This window comes from Cryptotermes secundus, unplaced genomic scaffold, assembly GCF_002891405.2.
Source record: "Cryptotermes secundus unplaced genomic scaffold, Csec_1.0 scaffold345, whole genome shotgun sequence".
Classification (NCBI taxonomy): Eukaryota; Metazoa; Arthropoda; class Insecta; order Blattodea; family Kalotermitidae; genus Cryptotermes; species Cryptotermes secundus.
The window spans coordinates 575,729-602,142 of record NW_019723306.1 but is presented as its reverse complement, the minus strand read 5'-3'; the positions used below and the strand labels follow the sequence as shown (position 1 = coordinate 602,142).

General features: G+C 42.9%; 2 protein-coding genes across 2 annotated transcripts in view; one reads left to right on the top strand and one right to left on the bottom strand.

Annotated features, from left to right (window-relative positions):
- Nucleotides 1-2,062, bottom strand: part of LOC111861751 (E3 ubiquitin-protein ligase SIAH1A) — a 4,732-nt gene extending 2,670 nt beyond the window's left edge. Inside the window, exon 1 of the mRNA XM_023846582.2 lies at nucleotides 1,977-2,062. The gene's annotated coding sequence lies outside the window, so the exon portion shown is untranslated. The remainder of the gene's footprint in view (nucleotides 1-1,976) is intronic.
- LOC111861750 (E3 ubiquitin-protein ligase MIB1) overlaps nucleotides 1-26,414 on the top strand; it is a 748,009-nt gene that overhangs the window by 284,290 nt on the left and 437,305 nt on the right. The window lies entirely within an intron of this gene.

Sequence of the window (26,414 nt, the reverse complement as noted above, 5' to 3'; positions counted from 1 at the left end):
AGTGAGGAACAAGGTGAAAGATTTCACCAGGATATTAAAACTATGGAGGACCGCTACCAAGGAAGATGGGATACACACATGATGGCAGATTACTGCTGGAGTTTAAAAAGGGACTGTTCTAAAATACATTCAAGAAAGTCACGAAAAAGAAGCTTCCGTAGTGTTCCGTGACTATAGTTGGTTTGACTGTTATATATAGTCGATGATTTTTTCCTCTATCTTTGTATTTAATATAATAAAATAAAAATATAATTATAATATAGTAATAAAAATTCCATGTTGAGTTTTTTTATTTGATCCACTGATTTAACTTAAAATAGTGTAACGTATATTTCACCAAAATGTTATATCTTAAAAATTTGAGCTCCTAGGCAAAAACTAATGCCATATTTGAATTCAGGGCATCAAATTCATATGAAATCAGCTCCAAATACCCCGGCACCAAAAGAGCTGTTGGCCTGTGTAATGTAAACCGTTGAGATGGCTTCAGATGGCATGATATTGTCACGTGTAGGATGGTATGCGTGAAGAAATGACGGGTTCTAGTTCGGGTGATTGGATTTATTAACACTTTGGTTACACGCTCTGTTAATTACACTTAAATACAGCGATATTGCTGATTTACACACGCTCCATAATTCACTGTTGCACGCACCCTCAATCAGACAAGTGGAATACACAGCTTGCCCTCTGCTAGGTAATCGCCGTGTTTACAGAGGCGTTGCTAGGCAATGCTGCGCAGCAGCCAGCGCGGTGCGGCTGGGCTTGGCTCAGAACGCAGAAAACACCGGTTTCCTTATTGTTGCGTAACTGCCGTGTTTACATATTTCTGTGGCTCAACGCCACAATATATACACACCCAGTTCCATGAAGATCGGTACAGGCGTTAGAGAAATATTAAGCGTTTCTCTCGGAGCTCTGAGAAGCTAAAATGTTGGTATTGATGATGGGGGAATTTATGATGATGTACGTAGTTGAGATGGCTTCATAGGACATGACATCCTTACGAAGTTTCATGAAGATTCATATAGATCAAGAAATATTAAGGTTTGTTGTCAGAAATTTCAGAGCCTGTAATGTTGGTATTACTCGTGTGAAGGATTCATGAATGGCACCGTTGAAACCGACTCAGGTGGCAGGATGTATGTACGAAGTTTCATTAAGATTGGTTGAGCCATTAAGAAGTTAATTGCGGGAGGAATACACATACAGACAGAAAGCAAGGTGACCTCATAGACCTACTATAATAATTAAAAATAAGGTAGTAGGCTAACAATTTCAGAAATCCCGAATGCTACACCCCATCAGTAGAACCCTTTAGAGTCGGTCCGAGAGTACAGTTAAACAAGAAACGGAAGTCGCACTTTAACCACGGTAAAACTGTTAAGCAATATCCTGTAATATATGCAGACCGAAATAAAGTTATGAAAGCAATGCGTGGATCGTAATTAAGAATGAAAAAAGAACAGACGGAGCAGACTCGTGCAGCTGTAACGCTCTAAACCTGTATGTTGGAGGTGTTGGGTTCGAATCTCGACCCGGACACCAGCTTTCCGCACTGAAGTGTTTCATATTTGTTCTCAGTCCCTAAGGGAAATGCTACGATAGTACCTCGATCGGAGGAAAGTCTGCTTCCTTCCTAATCCTTTCCAATTAATTATTCATTAGTCATTCCATCGCTTGACCCTATAGCCTACAGTCTGAAATCCTGACGGCGTCGTTAAACAAGCCACATAAAACAATAAAGTGCACATACGAGATTCTGTACATGAGTCCACTGGTTAGAGCTAACTGTGTCCAGCTGAACCCAATCCACATCCACACACCTTATTTCCTTAAGGTTAAAGTTAAATATCTTCTCGTATTACTGACTGGACTGGACATCTGACATTCGTAACTACAAATAATTGCAACACTTTCACTGTTCTATACCGTCTAGAAATAACTGCAGCCTTAAATATCTGTTGTATTCTCACCTCACAGTTCGTAGTAATGGCTTCCGGAAATGCTGATTCTGCTTGTTGCCTCAGTCCTCTCCGTGCTGGCTTCTGTGACAACTCAAAGTCGAAGTCAAGTTGCGAGTGACGGCCAGTACGTTCGCAGCTGCCTTTATACTCCAGCAACTGGCACCTGTGACGTCACAGTACATCTGCGTAACAGCTCCACTGCAGAGGGGAGGTTGCCGAGAAGTGTTTACTGTCTGGTTGCGTAGCAACGCATGCGTTATAGAGTCGCGGTGTCCACGATTTCGACTTTTAGGCGTTATGTAATAATATTTTACTTCCGCCAAGACCTTATCTAAGTAAATTTTTTTATAAATTTATCACGTCTTATAGACTTTTTACATGTCCCACACACATCATATGTATGTGAATGCCCTAACTGTATCTGATGGAGAGTGTGTAGTTATGCAATACGCAGTTCGATCTGGCCTTCTGTTTATTTTAACAAAAATAATCGCTTACTTTAAGAAGAAAAATAGACAGAATACAGGAACACAGGGACCCCTTAAAATCCTTATCCATGTGCTGCAACACGAAACGGGAGACGTAGGAAGGCCTGGGAGTGAATGTACAGACAGTTTAGTTCTTGGGTCTCTGATTGAGCTCCAAGCACAAAATTAGTGAGGAAGGAAGAGGATTATATGACGTTTGGCGGTGTTACAGGCCCATTTATAACGGTTTGGGAAGCGGGAAGTCATAAAAATAGAACTGAAGAAGACCGTATCCTGCGGCATGTATCGGTAAATGGATTCATACCTAGAATAATCGTGTGTCCCGAAAGAAGCGGCAAATAGGGGACGAACGTCCTGTATGCTGCTGTTGCATTCAGCGTTAACGTGAGTAAGAAAGTGCAATTGTTGGGACCGCCTCATCACTGCAACTGTTACAGTCGTGTTTAAACAAATACAGCTAGCCAAGCATATGCATGTCTCTCGCCTCACAAGACAAGGCCAGCATTTGTGATTCCTGCTTCACGAGGATTTTTTAACGTGTAGAATTAACCACGGCGTAGTTCTTAATGCATTACACACAGGGGCAACTTTAGCTTTCCTAACTCAACTGCGAACAGCATTTTCATTTGCCGTATTTCGATCCGAATTAGATGTAGCCGGATTAGGGAGGTTTCACTGCATTGCTGCATGGCAGCGATCGGGCTCCTTTTATTCTACACGTTAAGCGTGAACTACAGGGTGTGCTATTTTAGCGCATACCAATTGACTACTAGTATATCGATTTAAATCATGAAGCGCGCAGTGGCAAATGCGACGAATGAACAATATTAGTACAGTGTAGCAGTTGCAGCATAGTTAAGACACCTGAAGATGGCCTTATGGCCCAAACGTGTAGTGTCCATAAAGGAAGAAGAAGGAATAATGAACGATGTTGAACATGGACAGCACAAAACTCCTAATTTAGATCTGTACAGTGTAACAGGATGCTGAAATATAACAGTATGAGTCAGGTTGCTCTTGATAACAGAGACGTAGTGTGATTTCCGTGTAGCAGGAATTGCATTTTAATATCATTCAGATGGACTACAGACTGAATGAGTTAAAGCGTAACAAACGTAATATGACTGTGATTGCGTGATGTGGGGCAATGCCTTAAGTTTGATATTACGTGACACTGTTGAAGAATTCCAATAACAAAGAACTTTGAAATGAAATTAGAACTGCCTGGACTAGAATTTCTAACAATAATATAACATTTATCTAGGCTTTATAAGGCAGACACACAGCATCTGCATTTTGGTTTATTTATTCTTTAATCTGAGTTTCGTTACGAATATCTTATATAATATTTATTGTTTAATACATATTCTAATCATTCCTGACAAAAGCTATAAAATAAAATTTTAAGCTGCTTATAAATTCTAATGGTTGATGAAAACAATGCATTTGTGTCTGCCTTACAATGCCTCAGATATATTTGAATTTATTTTTATTATTATTTTTAACTAGTATAAAACTGTTCCATACAAATACGCGATAGAATTTTTATATTGCAAAGGATGAACTAATGGTATATTGATATAAATGAGGCTGTCTTTGTTTAGAATATGATTAGGGGGTTTCGACATAAGACTTGATAGAAAATGAGTTACTTTAAGAATCCTGAAATTCATCACTGCTTTCTTCCATCATCTCTCTCCCAACACATACAATATCATCTTTCTCCCATGTAACTCCATAAAAGTTACACAAGAGACAGTCTTCTGCTTTCATACTGCATTTCTGNTAACTTCACGTGGGTCTCGGATTTAGCGAATCTTTATTGAACATTCACTCTTACACACCTTACAATTATTATCACTTGACTTCTGGCCCAATACTCCATTGCGACGTCTCAACTATCCTTGGCCGTGGTTGGATCTCAACTGTCTCTAGCAGCGGCTGTTCCAAGACTGTCTCGTTCTCAATACTCTGATGTTCCAATCTTCAGTACGAAGTCACATTGCGACTGACGATCAGTCAATCAGTAAGTCTTGGTGTCGAGCCCCATCTGGGGCTCATGACCAGCTATGTATTACTATTTGACATTTACAGTTTTGCTTTTGTGGGGTGCCCTCTCTGACGAGAGGACAGGTCTGTCTTCTATATATTCTCCTGGTCTTGCCAGCGCAGTCTTTCTAGGGTCCGAGTCCCTTGGCACTCGCGACCACATTTTACTGCTTCAGATTTGAGACTTACCTTTTCGTCGCCTCCTACGACTGACAGGTTCACGGTGGAGGTATTCGACCCACACAGTTGGCAATGACAATACATGGCGACGTACGCTTAAGAGGAGTGGATTCCTTAGTAGAGTAACCGCGTAGGGGTCCTAAGAATGCGTCTGGACGGATACGTTGCTGCATGAAATGCTAATCAGTAAGTTATAATCCCTTGCATTCACTTCTACTTGTCCGTTATACGCTTCCTGTATGCCACGTGCCTATTTTGGCTGCTAATGAAAATAAACAAAACTAAGCTGACAAGCGACGGTAGGAAATAATCCATCCTGAGGCTGTCGAAACGTTCAGCTTCACGTGTCTCGTTGCTTTTCCCCCGTTTTACTTCAGATTATGTGTTAAAGTGTCCTTCAGTATGATACGTTTACAGTATAACCAACGAACACAGGACGAAGAATGTTCGCAGGGAAGGCACTCGACTTAATTGAAATTGATGACCTTTATATAAATATACAAATCAAGTTGTCCCTATGCTTAACTAATTTATCACCACGCAGTGAAGACGTTTGGGGAAGTGTATGTGTAGATCCATATTTCTTGACCTCGCCACTAGTTTGAGGTGAGTGATCAGCTTCACGCCCCGGTCGCTTTACCCCCGGGGAAATGGCCCCGGGTACACGTTGTATGAGAGGCTTGGTAGGCCCAAGATCCGGTCTGGACGACGTTGAGAACCCCAGGTTCGGTTCTCAGCGCCACCAGATTTTCTGAGAAGNATATATATATATATATATATATATATATATATATATATATATATATATCTGTGGTCTAGTGGTCAGAGTTTCTGACTACAGATGCAGAGGTCCCAGGTTCGGTTCTCAGCGCCACCAGATTTTCTGAGAAGTAGTGGGTCTGGAACGGGGTCTACTCAGCCTCGTGAGGATAATTGAGGAGCATTTCAAGGGAATAGCGGCTCCGGTCCTAGAAAACCGAGATTAACGGCCGTGGGGATTCGTTGCGCTGACCACGTGACACGCTCTATCCGCAAAACTTGGCCCTATCTTCGCCGACAAGCGGCGGTCGCTCGGTCGGTATAGTTCCCTGGCGGACTACAGGCCACGGAGTTTCTCTTGTTTGTATATGTATGTGTAGTGAAATTTGCTGCTTACTGTTACCACTACGTGCTCTGGCCGGTGCTGGTAAGCCTCTTGCGGCACAGTTCCTGGATGCCGTTCGAATCCTAAGTCCCAGTCATTTTTAATTGCATGAATAAAAATTTCTGTCCACTGAGATGTTACGCCGTGTGGTCTGGTAGATGGATACCGACGTTTTGAGCAACGCCCCTGCTGCCTCCATCTTCAGGGTATGAGTTCTCTTTTTACTCCAGATGGATGAGAAATAAAGCACCAGAAGTATCCTGGGTGAAGAACAGTGCCTCCACTCTTTCTTCATAAATTAGTTTTATTGCGCATGGCAAGATCCGTCATAAAATTTTCTTTGCTTAATTTCACCCTTATTTGTTTTTATGCATGAATATTGTCCCCAAAGTGAACCATATATAATGTGACATGATGTCTGAAGGCTGGAGTAGTGGAGTCAGAGAAGTCCATTGCTAAGCAAGGGCTCGGCAAACAAGTTACCATTGTAATGGATACGCAAGCAACGATAGAGGAATTGTTGGGAACGATGTTCTGTTCTCGGTCCGTGCAAAATGGTTATAAAGGACAGTTCAGCTGAGAATCGGCATTCGAGTTCCTGAGTTACAGGAGAGCAGTTAGTCGAAAATTGAGAAAATGGCGTTATGAGTTCAGTTGGCAGTCGGGCTGTGAAGAGAAGACCATACGTGTTCTATGCTCATATTTCAGTTTAGACTGTCATATTTCCTGTGTTAGAATCCGTTGCCAGGAAACGGATGGTGGAGTCTGTTATAGACTAACGACACTAGTGTGTGTACGAGTAACAGTGAACTGCAAAGTGTGGAAATAGCGATAGTGGTATAGTTGTTTGTAGTACGACCCATAAGTGGTCAATAAATCCAGTAATCCAAAACCCTCGTGTATAGTCACGCACCCATAAAAACGTGACAGTATACTGGTTTCTATATACTATTTTAATATTAATTTATTAAAAGAATTACACTGTACAGTGGGATCCGAACTCACGTATACTTCTAACCGTATAGACGCGTATTAATTTTTGAGCAACGGACCGATAACAGTTTTTGGCATGATAATACGGACGTTCAGTCGGTTACGAAATAAACATAACCAGTTTAGGTACAGCACCATGTTCTTCATGGCGAGGTGCTTGATTAAGCACAGGCACAACTTTACCTTTTACCTTATAACTGCATCTTGCATATATCGGTACGAGATCCCAGGTCTGAATTGTGTTACTGCGCATGCGCCGCCGTTGAACTGAAGGGGTATGTGTTAGTGAAGAAAGTAAGTGGATGTTTGATGGTTGTACTGTCGCTTTACGTGTTACACGGATATTTATAATCATCGTACTTTTTGTAGCACGTTCAAATGAAGACAGATTTTAGATAGGCTGTAAAGTATTAATATAACCACAGAGAAAATTCATACCTTTGGAAGGAAAAAATGTTTATTGCTCTGAGAATTACTGGCATTCTCTTCAGAAGAAGAATAATTTCCCCTTATAAGCAGAAAAGTGTAATAACGGGTTAACATGCATTTTAGTAACCCTTCAAAGCATATCGTTGTATTCTTTATGCACCATCTGCTTTAAGGTTAAAGAAACTCTGTACTTTTACTCACAGAATTTTTTGTGGGTTTCGTCTGATACTCAGAATACGTAAATGATCAGGTAGGGAGCACACCGGTCTGAGTCATGATGCTGACGTCATGGCTCAGACCAGTGTGCGGCGGTTTTCATAATCTCATTCTTTCAACTGTGCTCCTTTCTTTGCGTCATGTCGCAGACATCGTGTCTTGACTGTTACATGTCTTGACGCATGCCAGTGTGCTGCGTACTTTTTTAATTGCTAGTGGGGTGGGACTAAGTCCCTTGTACTGCGGCCACTTCTGGCCTATTGAACCAGCCCCAGATGATAGGTGAGGGTGATTGTGGAGCAATTGGTGGAATGAAGATTGGCAGGGCAAACCGAAGTACTCGGAGAAAACCTGCCCCAGCGCCACTTGACCACCACAAATCCCACTTGACCAGACCCGGGATCGAACCAGGGCCGGCGCGGTGGGAAACATTAGTCCCGTAAATAATATTTACTAGTTGATCTTTGTAAACGCGACACAATATGGTTTCTGTGATGCAGGAACTGAATTTTTAAGTATTATTTGCGCCTTAAAGGATAACGACCGTTTTGTTGTCGCGCAGAAACTACCGAAATGCTCTCGGAATACGCGAGTTTTCTGTATACAGTCCCCTATGTTCATTCCTCGAAGCTAAGTGGACGGAGCGTAAAGCTGATCACTTTTCAATGCAGTGCGCGAGGTTTACGTGTGCACATAGCTTGGTTGTTACGTATTGAGGAATTATTTTACGTGCAGGTTCACGGCTGTACCCTTCAGGATTAGCCCACAGTTCTAAGTCACACCGAAAATCGTGAGAGCTTTGTTTTGCGCTACAAAACGTAATGGTATATTGTCAGTTTCAGTGAGAACTCTCAGAGTCTGAGGGTATTCCAGTGCTTTAAATTCTTTTTGTTGTTCAGCCGAACTGTCTCTAGAAGTTATCTTTGTTGCGTTTTTAAACGATTAACCACACACTGTGCCCCCCCTCCCTCTATCTCTCTCCCTGCTCGCTCAACTGTTACATGACTTCTTCCTCTTCCAGGAACTAAGATTTAACTTGTATTCCACTACAGTAAACCCTGTCTCCTTGTTCAGTCTCTTAATGAGCCTCGTTTAATTGTGACTACCAAAAGGAAGAAACGTTTACATGCCTTATTCCTATGCTTTAGTTCACACCTCGAGCATAAGGGAACTTTCACTGCCGTATGAAAGGAGAGGATGATTATGACCATATCGGTGGCTGTTCCCACTGTCTGAGCCATCCGTAATTACAGGTTTCAAGAAATAAACATAAAAATAAAGTTACCTATCATTACCATAGTTGGTTGAGACACTATGCTACAAGCCGGAAGGTCGCGGATTTGATTCCCGATGAGGTCATTGGATTTTTCAGTTGATCTAATCCTTCCAGTCGCACTATGGCCCTGGGGTTGATTCAGCCTGTAACAGAAACGAGTACCAGAGATCTTCATGGAGGTAAAGAGCGGCCGGCGAGTAAGGCTGATAACCTCACCGCCATCTGTGAGCCCGATGTCTAGAGGAAATGTGGGAACCTCGACATCTCACAACCCTATGGGCCTTCATGGCCTGTTACAGGGATACCGTTACATTCGTCTGTGTTTTCTGCGAAGTTCGAACTGATGATTTAAAGCTGGCCATGAGAGTAGTGAGACAGTTAAATATGTCCATGAGTCACGAGGGACTCGGAACCAAGAATGACTCTGCTGGCGAGGACAAGCAGCATTTTACCCTACTTACCGAAGAGCCACAGATAGAAGTCCCGTGGATTAATTCATGGTGGTTTCTTGCTTGGCTTACTCTTCGAACGGGAAGATGGAGCCAGTGTGTTCCTTCGAAACATCTGTTGTCTGTCGCCAGACTACGTGGCGTTGGATTCCAGAAGATTTGACCACCGCGGTTAGAGCCGCAGATGAGCGTGCGCTGTATGACCCTGCTTCATGGCTGTTCGTGAGTGATGGCGCTGTATATGGTGGAGCAGGTGGCAACACTGAGCACACTTCTTTTCCAGTGAGTTGACAGACGTCCGGCATGTCGGACTGACGTCACAACGAAGCTCTCTTACTTTAGAACAACTTCTTGGCATCTCTTCCTTTTTTTTTCTTTCTTTCTTTTTCTTTTTAACAATTCTTGTTCCTTGTGCTTCTAGTACTTTCTCCTCTTGAACAACAACCAATAAAAGACGAGCAAGAAGAAACAGAATAACTTATACAAGAGAGGAACAACACAGACGAAGAGACAGACAGGCGGAATTGAACTAAACATAAAGAAAACAGACAGGATGTGGCGGCTTTCACGTAAGGGGAAGCTTTTCATCATATGAGAAAAGGAAAAAAGAAAGAAGGAAATGAAAAGAAGAAAGGATAGTCGTATCGTGTTTGGCCCACAAGAAACAGCAACAGCACCAAACAGGAAGTAACAATAAAAGTTTGTACCCGTCCTCCAACTCGGCATTTCTTTTCGTCCTTCGTCGGCGTCACCAACAAAGGAGGATAAGAATTCAGACGCCTGAAATGTTGTCGCCTCTTATTGCCTGTGTTCTTCGTTTTCTGATGTTTATGAATTTCTGTACAACTTCATCTTACTGACTCAGTTCAACTGTCACGTAGCTTCGGGATTCGATGCTCGAGACTCCTGGTACTCGCTGTGTTACAGCTGTTATTCGTACAGTTTTATTATTTAAGGACCTCCAGTTCTGGCTCGTCGGATTTTTTATTCTTTTATTATTGCTAGTGGGTTGGGACTAAGCCCCTTGTACTGCGGCCACTTCTGGCCTATTGTACCAGCCCCAGATGATAGGTGAGGGTGATTGTGGAGCAACTGGTGGAATGAAGATTGGCATGGGAAACCGAAGTACTCGGAGAAAACCTGCCCCAGCGCCACTTTGTCCACCACAAGTCCCACTTGACCAGACCTGGGATCGAACCCGGGCCGCCGCGGTAGGAAGCCAGCGACTAACCGCTTGAGCTATGGCGAGGCCACATCGTCGGATTAGTGACCGATGTGATAGACCCCCCATTAATCGTAGTAAAAAAATAAAGCTATCCCTGTACCAGGCCGTGAAGACCCATAGGGTTGTGAGACGTTAAGGGTCCCACATTATCTAGACAAACGGCTCAAAGATGGCGGTAAGGTTGTCATGCTTACGCGCCGGCCGCGCTTTACCCCCCAGAAAAATTATTTAATTAATACTTGGTACTCATTTCTGTTAGAGGCTGAGTAAACCCCAGGACCTAATGCGGCTGGAAGTATTAGGTCAACTGAAAAAAAAAGAACCCAATGACCTCATCGGGACTTGAACCTGGGACCTTCCGGCTTGTAGCATAGCCCCTCAACCAACTACGCTACCTCCCATGCACGACGTCCATTGTAGAAATAAACAAGAGAGGCGAATGCTGCGCTTTCTTCTGGCTCCATTGCAGACAAAAACTACGCACCACATTCTGCAACTGCGTGGTGTCCTCAGCAACGTCCGTCATAAAGTACGTTCGTTGCAACGGACGCATTTTGTGCGTTCGTGTAGACGCTGCCATACACTTCACAACTAAACCCTCAACTGAAATGTAACGCCATTTGTCTTCACGGACCACGCAGAAAACACAGGCTCTCTATTGTTGAGAAGACATGTTTACTGCACCGTTGCATAGCAACGGTCGCGGCACGGACGACCTAGAAAACAACCTGTATTGTTTAGGCGTGTTTACCGAGCCCTTGCTTAGAAACGTGTTACATAACCCCATTCTATTGTTACGGGCGTTGCATAGCCACTGCCGCTGTTTACAGAGTCATCTCACAGCAACGGGTCCGTAAGCCACAATGTTATAAAATTCTTTCGGATCCCCATGTTTTTCCTTCCGCTTCTTGTGCGTGGTCTTGTTTCTAGGATTCCATACCCACTTTTTATACTTCATAAAACATGGCTGTTCCGCGTCATGAATGTATATAACAGGAAAGACCCTTGACATCACATCCCTTCATTTTTAACACGAGTCTGATGATAAATGATTCAGTGTTTCGTTTCTTCTGGTTCATGATCTTACATATTTAACTAATTGGTTAAAGTATAAATGTATATCGTAGGGAACTGAGGGAATTTCATTATTTCAGTGGAACACATTTTAAGATAAGCTGAAAGAAAGACCAGCTCTGTCACTAGTAGTTGCTAAAATATCAGACATAACAATATCCACTCCTTATTCGTCCAGTCAGTCTAGTTATGGTAATTGAGGAATTATTTCAAGGAAATAACCGCTCCGGTCTAGGAAACCGAAATTAACGGCCGTGGGGATTCTTTGCGCTGACCACGCGACACCCTCTATCCGCAAAAGTTGGCACTAAACTTCGCCTACAAGCGACGGTCGCTCGGTCGGTATAGTTCGCTGGCGGACTAAAATCACCTAGTTTTTTTTTTGGGGGGGGGGGTTCATCGAGCCTGTCTAGTCGACATCCATCTGCAGTGCAGTGCAGTGCAGTGCAGTGCAGCATTCTTGAAAGAGGACAACCACTTTCTTGTTTTATATTGAAATTTGAAAAAAAATAAACAATAAGCATATAAAACTTTTACTCAGAAAAAGTAAAAGTAGAGAGATTGAGAAGTAACCTTTTTAAGTAACGAAATTGTTGTGCTCAGTGTCTCAATCCCTGAATCAGGTATGCTGTTTTATGAGAATATGAAGGCTCTAGTGGTACTCTTCGGTGTTGTTATAACAAGTTTCTTCTTTCTGGGAGATACACTTTATCATGCTTTTGCTGTTGCCTGCGGTTATAGAAGTAAATTATTCGTGGCGCTACTCCGCAGGGGCGGAGGACGCTCCATTGCCCTGCCGACGTGCATATAACACTAGCTTAAGGCACAGGATACACTTTTCCATGGGCAGGATGTAATCTGTTTCTCTCAAAGTTTCCAGATATGGTTGAGAAGCAACCCATTACATCTCTCCCCCTATCTTTCCCTGTCCTCCCGTTCCAATTGACCATTTGCACGTGCCCCTTTTCCTCGTGTATCTGGTTTAACATACCGGATGTAGATTATTGTTATGTGTCGTCCGCTTCTTCTGGCGCCCTTCTTGAAGCCTTTGTACGGTTTGACATTATCCGCTGTATCCAGCAGATGTTCTGAGGATATTGATCAGAGCCCTGCATGGCAACGGCCGTGCACACAGGAACATGGCTTGAAGATCTAGATCATCCTAGAGCAAGTTCTTGAAGCTCTAGATCATACTTACGCAAGTTCTTGTAGATCTAGATGATACGCTTGGTCCTGAAGATCTAGATCAGCGTTGGCCAACCTAATACATTTCGAGGGCCAAATTTAGTTTATAGAACACCATCAGGGGCCAGACACAGTGTTTCTTTCATAAGAGTGGTCGGGGAGTATTGCCCCCCAAACTGAATCAGTCACAACCCGTGTAAAAACAAGTGCATTTAAACCTATGTATTTAAATTTTACGTTGCACCAATAATATTAAGTCGATATTGAAAATTTCACCAATCGATTTTATTGCCTTCTATCACTTCTACCCCCAGAGCATTTTTTCTTAAAGAAACACTGGCCAGATCATGCCTTATGTTTAGTTTTATATATGCCGGGGGAAAATGCAATTATAATTTAAGAAAGCAAAATAAAATGCCCTGAAATTTGCAATTACTTACCATAAAACAGCACAAATTCCTCTTTCAGCAGGGATGAGCACAAAAGGCTTTCAATCGTAGTTTTTATGGTCTAATGATTATACCTAAATCCTCATATACACACTGTTTTAATGAGAGCACTGTGGTTTCATAAAACTGGAAACCAATGATATAAAATCCACTTCTAATTGTGAGGTTGCCACTCGAAGAATATGTGATAACACGACATCTGAAAGTCTGTTCCTGTTTTTAGACTTTACATGCTTCAGCGATGAAAACGCTGTCTCGCATATGTAAGTACTTGCAAAAACAGAGCAAAGTTTGAGAGCCAAATTTCGTAACAGTGGGTAACGTTCTGGTGAAAGCAGTTTCCAAAAGTCAATTCCAGTAACCTGAGATGTGTTTAAGGATGGGTCACATTGAAGTTCACAAAGCTCTAATTGCAGATGACCTGGCTGAGATTCTATATCACAATGTATAGGATTACTGAATAAAGAAATATCAGGTCGAAAGCTTTCAAAATCGTTAAATCGTCGGTCGAATTCTGAAGACAAATCTTCAATAATTTCAGTGTAGTCCCTAAACTCCAAGCCTTCTTCTTCTTCTGAGAGTTTCCGACAGCAAGGGAAATGTAGAAGGTTATTTTTGTCCAATGCAGACTTAAATAAATGTAGTTTTTAACGAAAACTGTCAACAAAGCCAACCATCTGACATATTGTCTGCTTCTTGCCTTGCAATTGCAGATTCAGGACATTCAAGTGTTGAGTGATATCAGTGAGAAAGGCCAAGTTTCTCAAGAATTCGACGTCTTCGAGATCATTCTGCAGTTCAGCAGAATTCGTAACCTCTTCTCTTAGGAATGTTGCTATTTCATGACGGAGTTCAAAGAACCGTACCAGACATTTCCCACGGCTTAACCATCTTACTTCAGTGTGCAGAAGCAGGTCCCCGTAAGCAGAATCCATTTCTTCCAAGAGGGTCAGAAATTTTCTGTGAGTGAGTGATCGATTTCCTCCTCTGATCAAATTAGTAATTTTTGTGACAGTAGCCATGGTGGTAGACAGTTTAATTGATTTGGCACATAGAGCCTCCTGATGTATAATACAATGCAAGGTAGGTACAGTAATTTGATTCTGTCTTAAAAATCCAACAAAACCGCTTATTGTCCCTGTCATTGATTTAGCGCCATCTGTTACTATGGAGGACAATTTTTCAAAACCACCGAATTCCTCCACTGCACTCTTAACAGCGTTAAAAATATCGACACCTCTAGTTGTGCTGTGTAAAGAGCACACTTTTAACAACTCTTCGAAAATTGTAAAATCTTCCTTAATTGCACGAACAAATATCAGCAACTGATTAGTATCCGAAACATCTGTGCTTTCGTCGAGAGCAATTGAGAAATAGGAACAATTAGCGATAATGTCTTTCACATTATTAGATATCTGGTTGCTAATATCTTCCAGCCTCCTAGTAACAGTCTGTTTTGAAAGGGGCACTGTTTGAAATTTGTTTCCTACCTTATTTTCATTGAAAGCTTCTGCCATCTTTATCGCACAGTTCTTAATTAATTCACCATCACTTAACGCTTTTTTAGCTTTCATTAATTCATATGTCACGAAATAAGAAGCCAGCAAAGCTTATTCTTGTTGTTTTGTTTCATTGGTAAAAAGAGATTTCTGCTGGAAAAGTTTTTTAACTGATCGCAGACTACTTTCCTTGATTCACAAGAGTGTTTTCCGAACTTCTGTTTATGATTTGTCATGTAATGCCTCTTTATGCTGTACTCCTTTAAAACTTCTAGCACTTGAAAGCATACTAAACACTGTGGCTTGTGGTCTTTATTTAATATAAAAAAAATAGTCATGTTCCCACTCAGATTTGAACGCCCTATTTTCACTATCGACTTTTCTCAATTTACTATTTGACATGCCGTATCACTTACAATAACTTCAAACACAATTCTAATTGAAAAACAGTTCTACACTTACACTCTGTATTCACACTTCACTTTCTAAAATCGCACTAACTGGGAGACATTTCTGCTAAAACTGGCACTTAACAAAGGCCAGGATGCCGAGAGAAATGGTAAACATCCCATCGCCGCGAGCAAGCTGGGAATGGTTACTATTTTGAAGGTGTCATAAATCCTTCACCACTACGGTCTTCCCTTCAGTGTCATCTCCCTACAGAAGTAGGGTTGGGGGACTTGGGATTTCCATGACATGAACACAGTTATTAGAAAACATTCTGAACTGTCCAACTCGGTAAGAACGTATACACTCAATTGCAAAATGCTGTAAGCTAATGAAACGTCCTATTAAAAACTGAATTCTATGCCAAACAGCTGTGGCGTTAAGATTTTTTAAAATAAACCTGAGAGCGGGCCGCCAGTTGGCCATCGCTGATCTAGATCATACTCACACTAGTTCTTGAAGCTCTAGATTATAATTATGCTAGTTCTTATAGTTCTAGATGATACGCTAGTTCTTGAAGATCTAGATCATACTTACGCTTATTCTTGAAGAACTAGATCATACGCTTGTTCTTGAAGAACTAGATCATACGCTAATTCTTGAAGTTCTAGATGATTCGCTAGTTCTTGAAGATATAGATCATACATACGCTACTTCTTGAAGATCTACATCATACTTAACTAGTTCTTGATGTTCTAGATCATACGCTAGTTTTTTAAGATCTAGATCACACTGACACTAGTTCTTGAAGATCTATGTCATACTTACGCTAGTTATATCTTTATATTACTTGAAAGAAACATGGAGCCGGGGTGACGGTCGGGGGCCTATTCTCGGCAAGTACACAGCGTCCAGCCCGCCTCTGGGGCTCCCGAAGCCTCATGTACAGTGGGTACCAGGGGTCAAGTGGCTGAGGCGTGAAGCTGACCACTTTAACTAGCTCCGAAGTCAAGAATGTTGGAGCTATACGGCCACCCCCCCCCGGTCTTCGTGGTCCGGTGCTTAATTAATTAAGCGCAGGGATAACTTAAACCTTCTACTTGCAACAGGAAGATTTACATCTAGTGAGGAGTTTCGAAATTCGTAATCTGAACCAAATATTGGAGTGACTATATGGGCGGGCGACTAGATGACAATGCATACGAAGTGCCAGACTTTAATCGGGAAATTTGAAGGAAAGAGACCATTTGGGAGACCTGGTCATAAATAAGAGGATAATATTTAGTATTAAGATGTTGAATCAACGGATGTCGACTGGATTTAAATTACTCAGTATGGCGAGTAATAGCAAACTCCTGTAAACACGGTAATCAGATGCATTATTCTAAAATTTCAGCACACATGTTTAAATATGCTGACGTGTGTTTAGTGGTAGTCGCACCACAGGCTGATACATCCTTACTTCTGTATGAATCCTGATGTAACGTGCTGTTGTACCGTGGAGTAAGCGGCAAATAGGAGCGAAAGCACGTCGACACTGCTGCCATCAATGTGGCGAACCAGATGTCACCACTGCAGATGACGCCTACTGCAGTTTTACAGGAGAACATCGGCTACCATTATCGAAGCATTTGCGGGCCGGATCCAGAGTCCATCTTGCGAACCTTATAGTCAGGAAAATCCACGCCAAGAGAGAAAATGGTTCTGAGATAAGCATGCACTGCCCAAGTCCTTACTTTAACGGACTAAGACCTCTGGCCTATCCGCTTTCAGAATTAATCTGAGAATGTGACTATTACAGCGTTTGATATGACCCCTTGGACGAGAGATTATCCCGTCGCAAGGTCGCTACTTACACAGGATAACACAAACGCGGACATACGTCTATGCCTCGAGTGGGATTCGAACGCACGATGCTACTGTTCGACCAGGCGAAGGCGTTTCCTGCCTTAGAGTGCGCGGCCACTGTTGTGGGCACTGCCTGTCACGGTTACTGCTTCGTAGAGAAATAAATCGCTCTTTTTTCATGAAAGTCATACGAAATACATATACACTATATGACCAAATTCAGATCTTTTTAGGCAGACGGTACATACACCAATCAAACAGAAAAACAAACTCCGTGGTTTTATTCCGCAAACGAACTATACCAACCGAGCGACCGCCGCTTGTCAACGAAGTTAGTGTCAACTTTAGCGGATAGAGGGTGTCGCGTGGTCAACGCAACGGATCCCCACGGCCGTTAATTTCGGTTTTCTAAACCGTAGCCGCTGTTTCCTTGATATAGTTCCTCAATTATCCTCACGAGGCTAAGTGGACCCCGTTCCAGACCCACTGCTTCTCAGAAAATCTGATAGCGCGGGGAACCGAACCCAGCACCTCTGGATCTGTAGCCAGGAACTCTGACCACTAGACCACAGATGGGGTCCCGAAGTTCAGTCTGCTTTCAGTACTGCTGCGCAGTTTGTAACATTGTATCGACCTCTCTCCCAGATGTATTCTATTGCTTCTTAAGTACTGAGTTCAGAACTCTCAACTGGCGTTCAGGAAGTGTGTGTTGCAGGTTGGAACGTGGTGGAGGGGGTGGTTTTCAGGGGGCTGGTGTAATCAAGACAACGACATGCAGCAGCGAAATTACGAGTGAGGACTGGAACAGTACGCACCAGATTTCGGAACAACCTTGACGTTCATTGCCGTTAATATTTTACTCTTAGAACCGTGTAAAATATAAGTCAGCCGATCACACTGGCCGCGCGGTCTAACGCATGAACCGTCTTCGCCCGCTCAAACACTGGGATCGTGGGTTCGAATATCACTCAAGGCATGGAAGTCTGTATTGTGTGCGTTAATACTGTGTTTGTGTAGTTCTGTGTGTAGGCAGCGGCCTTGCGATGGGCTGATGCCCCGTCCAGGCAGTCCTACTGACTGAGTACAGATTAAGAAACTGAAAAAATGGCCAAGGCCCAACAAAGGGCTGTAGAGCCATAGACAGAAAGAAGATATATGTTAATTCTAATTATCGTCTGTTTACTTTTCATGTTGGTTGAATTGTCTTTATCCGTATAGAAACGTCTACTGCAAAGACCTATTGTAAGGGTGCCGCATGCTGTTGTGTCAATATGTATGTTATACGCGGTGCAATCCAAAAGTTCCCGAAATATATAAATAAGAACTGTTACGTCTTACCTGGTTCTTAGTCTGCACCATCACCTTCAAAGTAGTCCCCTTGGGAGCGCATACACCGATCCCAGAGTTTCTGTCACTTTTCAAATGCATCCTGGAAGTCTTTCTTTGTTAGAGTGTTTAGTACCGTCTGCGTTTCCGCTCGAATTTCCTCAACTGTATCAAATCTTCGCCCCTTCAACTTTATTTTCATCTTGGGGAAGAGGAAGAAGTCGCACGGAGCTAAGTCTGGCGAGTACGGTGGGTGGGGAACAACTGCCATCTTGAAGAAAGTCGTCTTCTGGATTTAGGCACCGTGTATTCTTCGTTCCTCCGAAACGTCGGCCAAAACGAAGAATACACGGTGCCTAAACCCAGAAGACGACTTTCTTCAAGATGGCAGTTGTTCCCCACCCACCGTACTCGCCAGACTTAGCTCAGTGCGACTTNAAAAAAACAGATCAACATGGACTTAATGTTGCTCTTGACTTGTCGAGCTTTTTTTGGCCGAGGTGAAGAAGGGCTCTTCCATTGCGACGATTGCTGCTTGCTTTCAGGGTCGTAGCCATAAACCCAACTTTCGTCACCAGTGACAACCTTCGAAAGAAAGTTTGGATCCTCTTGAAGCTGTTGCTGAAGTTCCCTGCAGACCTCCAAGCGATGCTGCTTCTGTTCATTTTGCAGCAGTTGTGGCACAGACTTCGCCGCAATCCTCCTCACATCCAGTTCCTCTGACAAAATTCGTTGACATGTACCATAACTTAGTCCCAAGGTGTTACAGAGGTCTTGGATGGTCAGTCTGCGATCTTGCAGAATCAAATCCCTAACTTTAGCGACATTTTCTGGTGTTTTGCCCTTTGACGGCCGTCCCGAACGATCGTCATCAGTCGATGTTCGGCCATTTTTAAAACGCTTATACCAGTTGGAAGTTTGTGTCTGGCCTAAATTGTTTTCACCAAGAGCTTGCTTCAACATTTGGTGCGTTTCTGCAGCGGTTTTCCCAAGTTTGAAACAAAACTTTATACAGACACGCTGCTCTCTCAGGTCAGCCATCGCAAAACCGCAAACTCACGGAAACACAGCAATGAAAATACGTTCACCAACAATAAACCCAACCACTCAAATCGACGCCGCTTGCCACACTGATTCAAGAAGGATGTGTGAGGAGACACCTAGCGGTATTTCGATGTACTCGTAACCATTCGCGCTCAAAATTCAGAGACATAGTTAATTGCAGGTACGGAAGGAAGAGAATAACTTATATCTAGCTATATCAAGTTTAGTATCTTAATATCAGTGTGTTTTTACAGAGTTTCTCAGTTTCATACCGTGCATATTCGGTGATCAAAAGGTGGCCCTCAGACGCTGCATTGTATAAAATGGACCAGTGTAGTAAATACAGCGTGACCGATTATGGTATTAATAACCTGACAGTATTCCTCTGAGATTTCAGCGGGCTTTAGTCAATCAATTGACAGGAGGTAACTATTAAACAATATATATATAGTGGCGTGCCGCCTAAAAGCCGGACTATATGACGTCCATCGCTGTGCAACGGCTTCAATGGGAATGCTTACTTCAGCGACAACGAATACATGGAGAAACAACAGAGACAGTTGTTGAGTTCCCACGGCAACGAGTAGACCCGCTAACTAATATTCTTGCTAACATGCGAAACTGAACTCGTCGACAAGGTGTTCTCTCAGCGGTACGCGAAGAGCTACTTAAGAAAGCAGAAGATAAGAGACCAGAACAGTTCAGACCCGACGACAGACAAGAGAAGAACCAAGAGCAAAGACACTCCACCGAGAATAGCGCTGCGAGAGTACAGCTGCTGAAGAGGAAACGCAGAGGGTCGACGGACTAATCAGTCGCTTCGTCAGAAAGGGCGTTATTTGAGAGCAATTGTAATTGTGAGTGTAAAGGACGAATTGTCCAATAAATAGCTTCGTCTAATCCGGAAGCCATAATTTCTTGTCACGTTACCTGGATACATGAAAATATTATTGTAGTGTAATGGTGAGATGAAAGCTGCCAAATTACGCTGCTTCAGATTGTCGTAACAACGAACTGTCGACCATTTAACACGTCACATAGTTATGGAGCCCGTAACGGACGGTCGAGCACACTTTAGTGTCAGTGTGTCGCAGTGTGGCTGATAATGCCTTGATGTGGATACGTGAAGTGTATACTGTGTAAAGAACGTTTGTGCATGTTATTCGTGGTAGATGGCGTTAAATATCGGCCTCGACGCATCTTTCGATAACATCATCATAACTGGCAAAACAGCAGTTCTTGAGTCAGAGCCTTCCTTTTTTTTATTGCTAGTGGGGTGGGACTAAGTCCCTTGTACTGCGGCCACTTCTGGCCTATTGTACCAGCCCCAGATGATAGGTGAGGGTGACTGTGGAGCAATTGGTGGAATGAAGATTGGCAAGGGAAACCGAAGTACTCGGAGGAAACCTGCCCCAGCGCCATTTTGTCCACCACAAATCCCACTTGACCAGACCCGGGATCGAACCCGGGCCGCCGCGGTGGGAAGCCAGCGACTAACCGCTTGAGCTATGGCGTGGATATGAGAGCCTTCCTTAAAAGGTTCTTCCAGACTATCCGGTTTTTTGACTTCTTTGGACTTCATGAAAATTTCTGTATACAGCAAGGTTCAACCTCCAACCCCAAGGCTTCGGTCCCTGTGGTTATGTCCCCCGGTGGCTGAGTGGTCCGGTTATAACTCGCATGGCTACGGTAGAGGCATTTTAACGCGCCTCGACACGGGGAATGGCTCGATAACATGTGGAAGCGGAAAGCAGAGCAAGTTAACAGTACGAAACCTTATGTAACAAACGTCGAGACTTCCCGTTGAATTCTCAGCTGATGTTACGCTGGTATGAGTAAACATGCGGAATTTGCACCTCGTATAATTTTCCAGAGGGAAGGGATTATGCTTTCATTTTCTCTGATCCCTTTGTTGTCTGATTCATGTTTTAATAGGACAGGTGGGGATTAGCGGCTGTTGTCTTCACTTATTATTAAGATCTGTTTATTATTACACTACAGTAATCCTAAATAAGAATTGCGACAAGTTCTTTGTTTATTTGAAAGGCAGTTTTGCTCGTTAGAGGAGAACCCTGTGGTTTATTTATTTATTTATTTTTTGTGCTTCACACTACCCGTTTGCAGTACTAGCAGATTCTGATAATGTACGGGCACAGATCAAAGAAATCTTTCAGTTTCAGGAAAGGTATTAAATAAATAGTCTGTTCAGACGTGGTCCTTTCATTTTAAATCAGTATAAAAGCGATGTCTTCCCTGATAAGTATTTAATAATATATTAATTCTCAATTTCTTGATGTCAGCTTTTGAGCTTTGTGACTCCTACCGCGGTTCTGATAGACAGTGTCCAAAGGCATTGCATTTATTGTTATGTTATTCGATAGCGGCGAGGTTAGAGCGGTGTGTGAGTGCAAGTTTTGGGGTAGAGTTTCTTATGCTATACGAATCTTCTTAATTTTGTAATTACGTAAGTAAATTGAAATGTCTTAATTTCATTTTGATTGCAAACATATTGACGGACTTTGTGAGATTTTATGCGTTAAAGGTAATGTAGCGAGGATCTGTAGTAGCAGAAGTTATGTAATTATGCGAGCCCTGTCTTCTAGGCCGAAACACTTTAACGATGATTTGCGTTACGAGGTCTTACCAAAACTTCTTCCTTATAAGAGTCATTTCTGCATTTGAACCGGTGTGAATAACTTGCTGCTCCCTGTCATCTGTTTGTTGTGTTGCAATATAAGGTCTTGATGTTCCGAGCTAGATGTTTTCTAGTTGTTGGAGTGAGCCCCGTGTTAGAAAGTTGGACCGCTTGGCTGCAGTGAGCATGCAATTTTATTTTGTAGCAGTGCTGTGCAGTTAGCAGACAGCCTTCTGTTTCTTTGCAGTGAACAGGTAAAGTTATCCCTGTAACAGGCCGTGGAGGCTCATAGGGTTGTGAGACGTCAAGGCTCCCACATTTTCTAAACAGTCGGCTCACAAATGGCGGTAAGGTTCTCAGCCTTACGCGCCTGCCGCTCTTTACTCCCAGGAAGATTCCTGGTACTCAGTCGGCTCCACGCTACATTGCAACTAGAGGGATTAGATCAATTAAAAATCCAGTGATCTAATCGGGAATCGAACCCGCGATCTTCCGACTTGTAGCATAATGTCTCAACCAGCTACGCTGCCGCGTACACCCATGCACGGAACGTGCTTTAGATGAAAGTGTTTTTATGCGCCCAGTTGTATAGATTGGCGAGGTGCGAAGAAAAAGCGCCGCCGGCCTGGTCGTGAATAACACTGCCCAATGCAGATTATGCAAATGGCGTCCCCCTAGCGTCTAGAAATGAAAACTCACTCTGCTTCTTCTTATTTACTGACGCTAATGACATAACTTTGCAAATAAATATTAATAATTATCAAATTAAACTTTTTTTTCTTCGCTTTGCACACTTCATCCACCGCCCCCCACCCCCACTCGCTATATAGTTACGGCATTTGGACGAGTAATATCTGAACGCTTGAACGAGTTGTATGTGTTTTTATTGCTAGTATGAAGTAAAGCACTTTATCTCGCGATATATATATATATATATATATATATATATAAACGCTTAAAGAAAAGCTGTTGAAAATTACATCGGCCTGTAGGTTTCTTTCTCATGTTTTTATATGGCCAGTAGATGGAGTTAAGAAACTTATTACTTTATTTAAAATTATGCTGTAGCGCGCATCTGCAGTCACGAAATTTTATGTATAGAAATCAGCATCTCCCTGATACAGCTGTAGCGATCTGTCGAAGGAATTATATAGAACGGAAACACAATTAACGCTGAATATGTCTATCTTGAGCCAGCCTTCAGAGCGTAGCCTACAAAAATGCGTTCAGTTTTATTTCTCTTCTCTTAGTTGTTTCGTCTTTGTACGTTTTGGAACATCCAGCAGTTAATCTAGTTTGAGTGTAACGGCTTTGTAGGGTTACATAACTGTAATCTAGAACCGTGGCCTTTCTCAGCTTTCCTGCCTTTCCTCCTGCGAAAGGAACAATTCCCGCTCTGATTATCAGGAAACATATAAGAGAGTTGTGATAACGGTCTTCTGAGATATTACTTGTTTATTCTGGTTGATGGTTACCAGCGGTTCAGAGAAACCCACTGTCTCCATCTTCTTCCCTGAAGTTGGAAGCAGTATGTTTCATCGAAGCGTTGGTACCCACGTACCACGTTATCATTCGTAATTCTTATTCTTCTGTTCCTGTTGCTCTCACTTGGGGCATAGGGTATCCGTGAAACGCTTTGTTTCACTTCAGTTTCTTAATCTAAGACAGGCGATGGGACTCCTTGGACGGGTGATCAGCCCTCTGCCTAACACAAACATCCATTCCTCAAGCAGAAATCGAACCCACGATCTCAGTGTTCGAGTGGGCGAAGACATTTCATGCCTTAGACCTCGCGGCCACTGTGATCGGCCCATAATCCGTAATTCCTTTGGCGCTACAGCCCCAGTTTGGACATTGGCCTTCCTCCATGAAACTCTCCGTTTCACTTCGGTTTACTAGATCTTACACATTCGGTAGGACTCCTTGGGTGGGTATATGTATTATTACTTATTGTGACATGTTGCGCAACGGAGGACGCCTACCTCCCGCTCGGCACGTCACCGCGGGGAGAGAGACGAAGTGATGACTCGCCTATTACGAGAGCGCTACGTTACCGCCATGTGCCGCTGGGGAGGTAGGTGTCCTCCGTTGCGCAACATGTCACAATATTATATGGCTGGAAGCCATGACGACGCGGAAGGAAACCGTTGCTTCGGCACGGCTCAGAGTGTCGACAGTTTTACTTCACTTCACTCGTATTTCTGAGGTTAAGTAATTATACACGTATTGATCTCTATCTTGTCTATTCTGTCTTTCATACAGTATATATTACGTGAACTGTAATTGGAAGCTGTCATCTGCTAGTTTTTGTCTGTTTTATCTCCGAAACTACTGAGCGGATTTTGATTAAATCTTATATTACGGGATATATTCTAATTTACCGGTGAATTAATTTTTGGCTTCTATCTGTGACTCTACAGACGTTTCGCTTTTTTTTCTTAAATTTCTTAATCATATAGACGGTCTGTAGGAGTCTATGGACTGGAGATCAGCCCGCCGCAAAACCGCTACCTACGCACAGAACACAAACACACAATTACCGCACACAATACAGACTTCCATGTCTTGAGTGGGATTCGAACCCACAATCACAGTGTTCGAGCGAGCGAAGACGGTTCGTCCCTTAGACCGCGCAGCCTACTGTAATCGGCAAATGTAACTTCAGCTTTACATAAACTCATCTCTGACTATGTAAGAGTGCAGTACAGCCATCTATGAAGAACTGTGGAATACCTGCTTAATTTCGTAAATAAATTGCCAGGTCATGAAACTGGGTAGATTTACCCTAATTTATCTCAAGGTGGTTCATCATACGAACATTTGGTACACGGGTCTGCATGCTTAACGACGTACCGTATTTATTATGACAACCTTACACTGCACATTCGCGTTTAATAATTAGACATGAAATACTGAGGTGTAAAGTCGATCCACTCTGCGAGCCAGGGTACGTCATACCTTATGTAGCCAACCTTACAGAAGAAAATTCCTGTGTGAGTATGTTTGGATTTATAACCGGCGTATGAATACCGGAAGTAGGCTACATATATTGAAAATAAAATTGAATAATTTCCTGATGTTGGCATTACTTACACACTTACTCATAGAGCTGAATCCTTCTTGAGGAGCCGCCAATTCTGGAGCTGCTCCAGAATTTCTCAGCATTTTATAGAACCCGAAAGTTCACCACCGTGTTCACGAGAGCCCCCCACAGGTCCCTATCCTGAGCCAGATCAGTCCAATCCATACCGTATCCTGTATCTCGAATATCCATTTTAATATTGTTCACCCACCTACGCTTTGGTCTTACCTGTGGTCTCTTTCCTTCCGGCTTTCCCACCAATATCCAATATGCATCCCTACGCTCCCCATTCGTGCTACATGCCCTGACCACCTTATCCATCTTGACTTGATCATTCTAATTACACTTGGAGAAGAGTACAAGTTATGAAGCTCCTCATTATGCAGTTTTCTCCAACCCCCTCTCACTTCATCCCTCTTCGGTCCAAATATTCCCTTCAACACTAATGTTGACATAACTGCTGAAAATAACATGTAGTAATTCTCTAATTATGACAGAACGGTCTGCGTCACTAACTTCTGATGACGCACTCTCGTTCACACAGTAGACTGACTATATAAATAATTGCACGTAACGCATGAGAAATGTTTTCTGCAAATTGGAATACGCCTTTCCACTGATTAGCCTCACTGAGCAGAATCGTTCTTAAGATGTTGGTTGCTCAACGAGTCAAGAGATTTCCCGCCTTTTATGAAACTCTTAAGGTCCATTACCATATTATCAGGAGTCATATCCATAGCCAAATTGTTGCAGTCCACACCTGATACTCTAAGATTCATTTTAATATTATCCATTCCATGCTTAAGACCTGGAAGTGCTCTCTTCCCTTCAGACTTTTCAACGACAATAAATGCATTTCTCATATCTCCCGTGCGTGGTACATGCCCCGCCCATCTCCTCCCTGTAATATTATTGCTTCTAGGAAGTGGCGCCGTATAGTTTGGTAGATACGTACCAACGCTTTCAAGGATCCATCAGCCTCCATATTTAAGGTACAGGAGTGATTTTCATGCAATGTATGCACGGACATACGTGTTTTTTCTTCTAATGCTAGTAGTGTGGGACTAAGTCCCTTGTACTGCGGCCACTTCTGGCCTGTTGTACCAGCCCCAGATGATAGGTGAGGGTGATTGTGGAGCAATTGGTGGAATGAAGATTGGCAGGGGAAACCGAAGTACTCGGAGAAAACCTGCTCCAGCGCCACTTTGTCCACCAGAAATCCCACTTGACCAGACCAGATCGAACCCTGGCCGCCGCGGTGGGGAGCCAGCTACTAACTGCTTGAGCTATGGCGCGGTCTCACATGCGCGGTTAGATCGTGTTTTTGTTACTAATACCGCGTTCTGGCAACGAATGTCATGTAATATGCACTCTGTGCACCCTGTGCATATTTGTATGGCTATTTCTGTGTGTATCTGGAGATTATATGTTTCTGTGTCTGTCCTGTCTGTGTGACTGACTGCAAACTA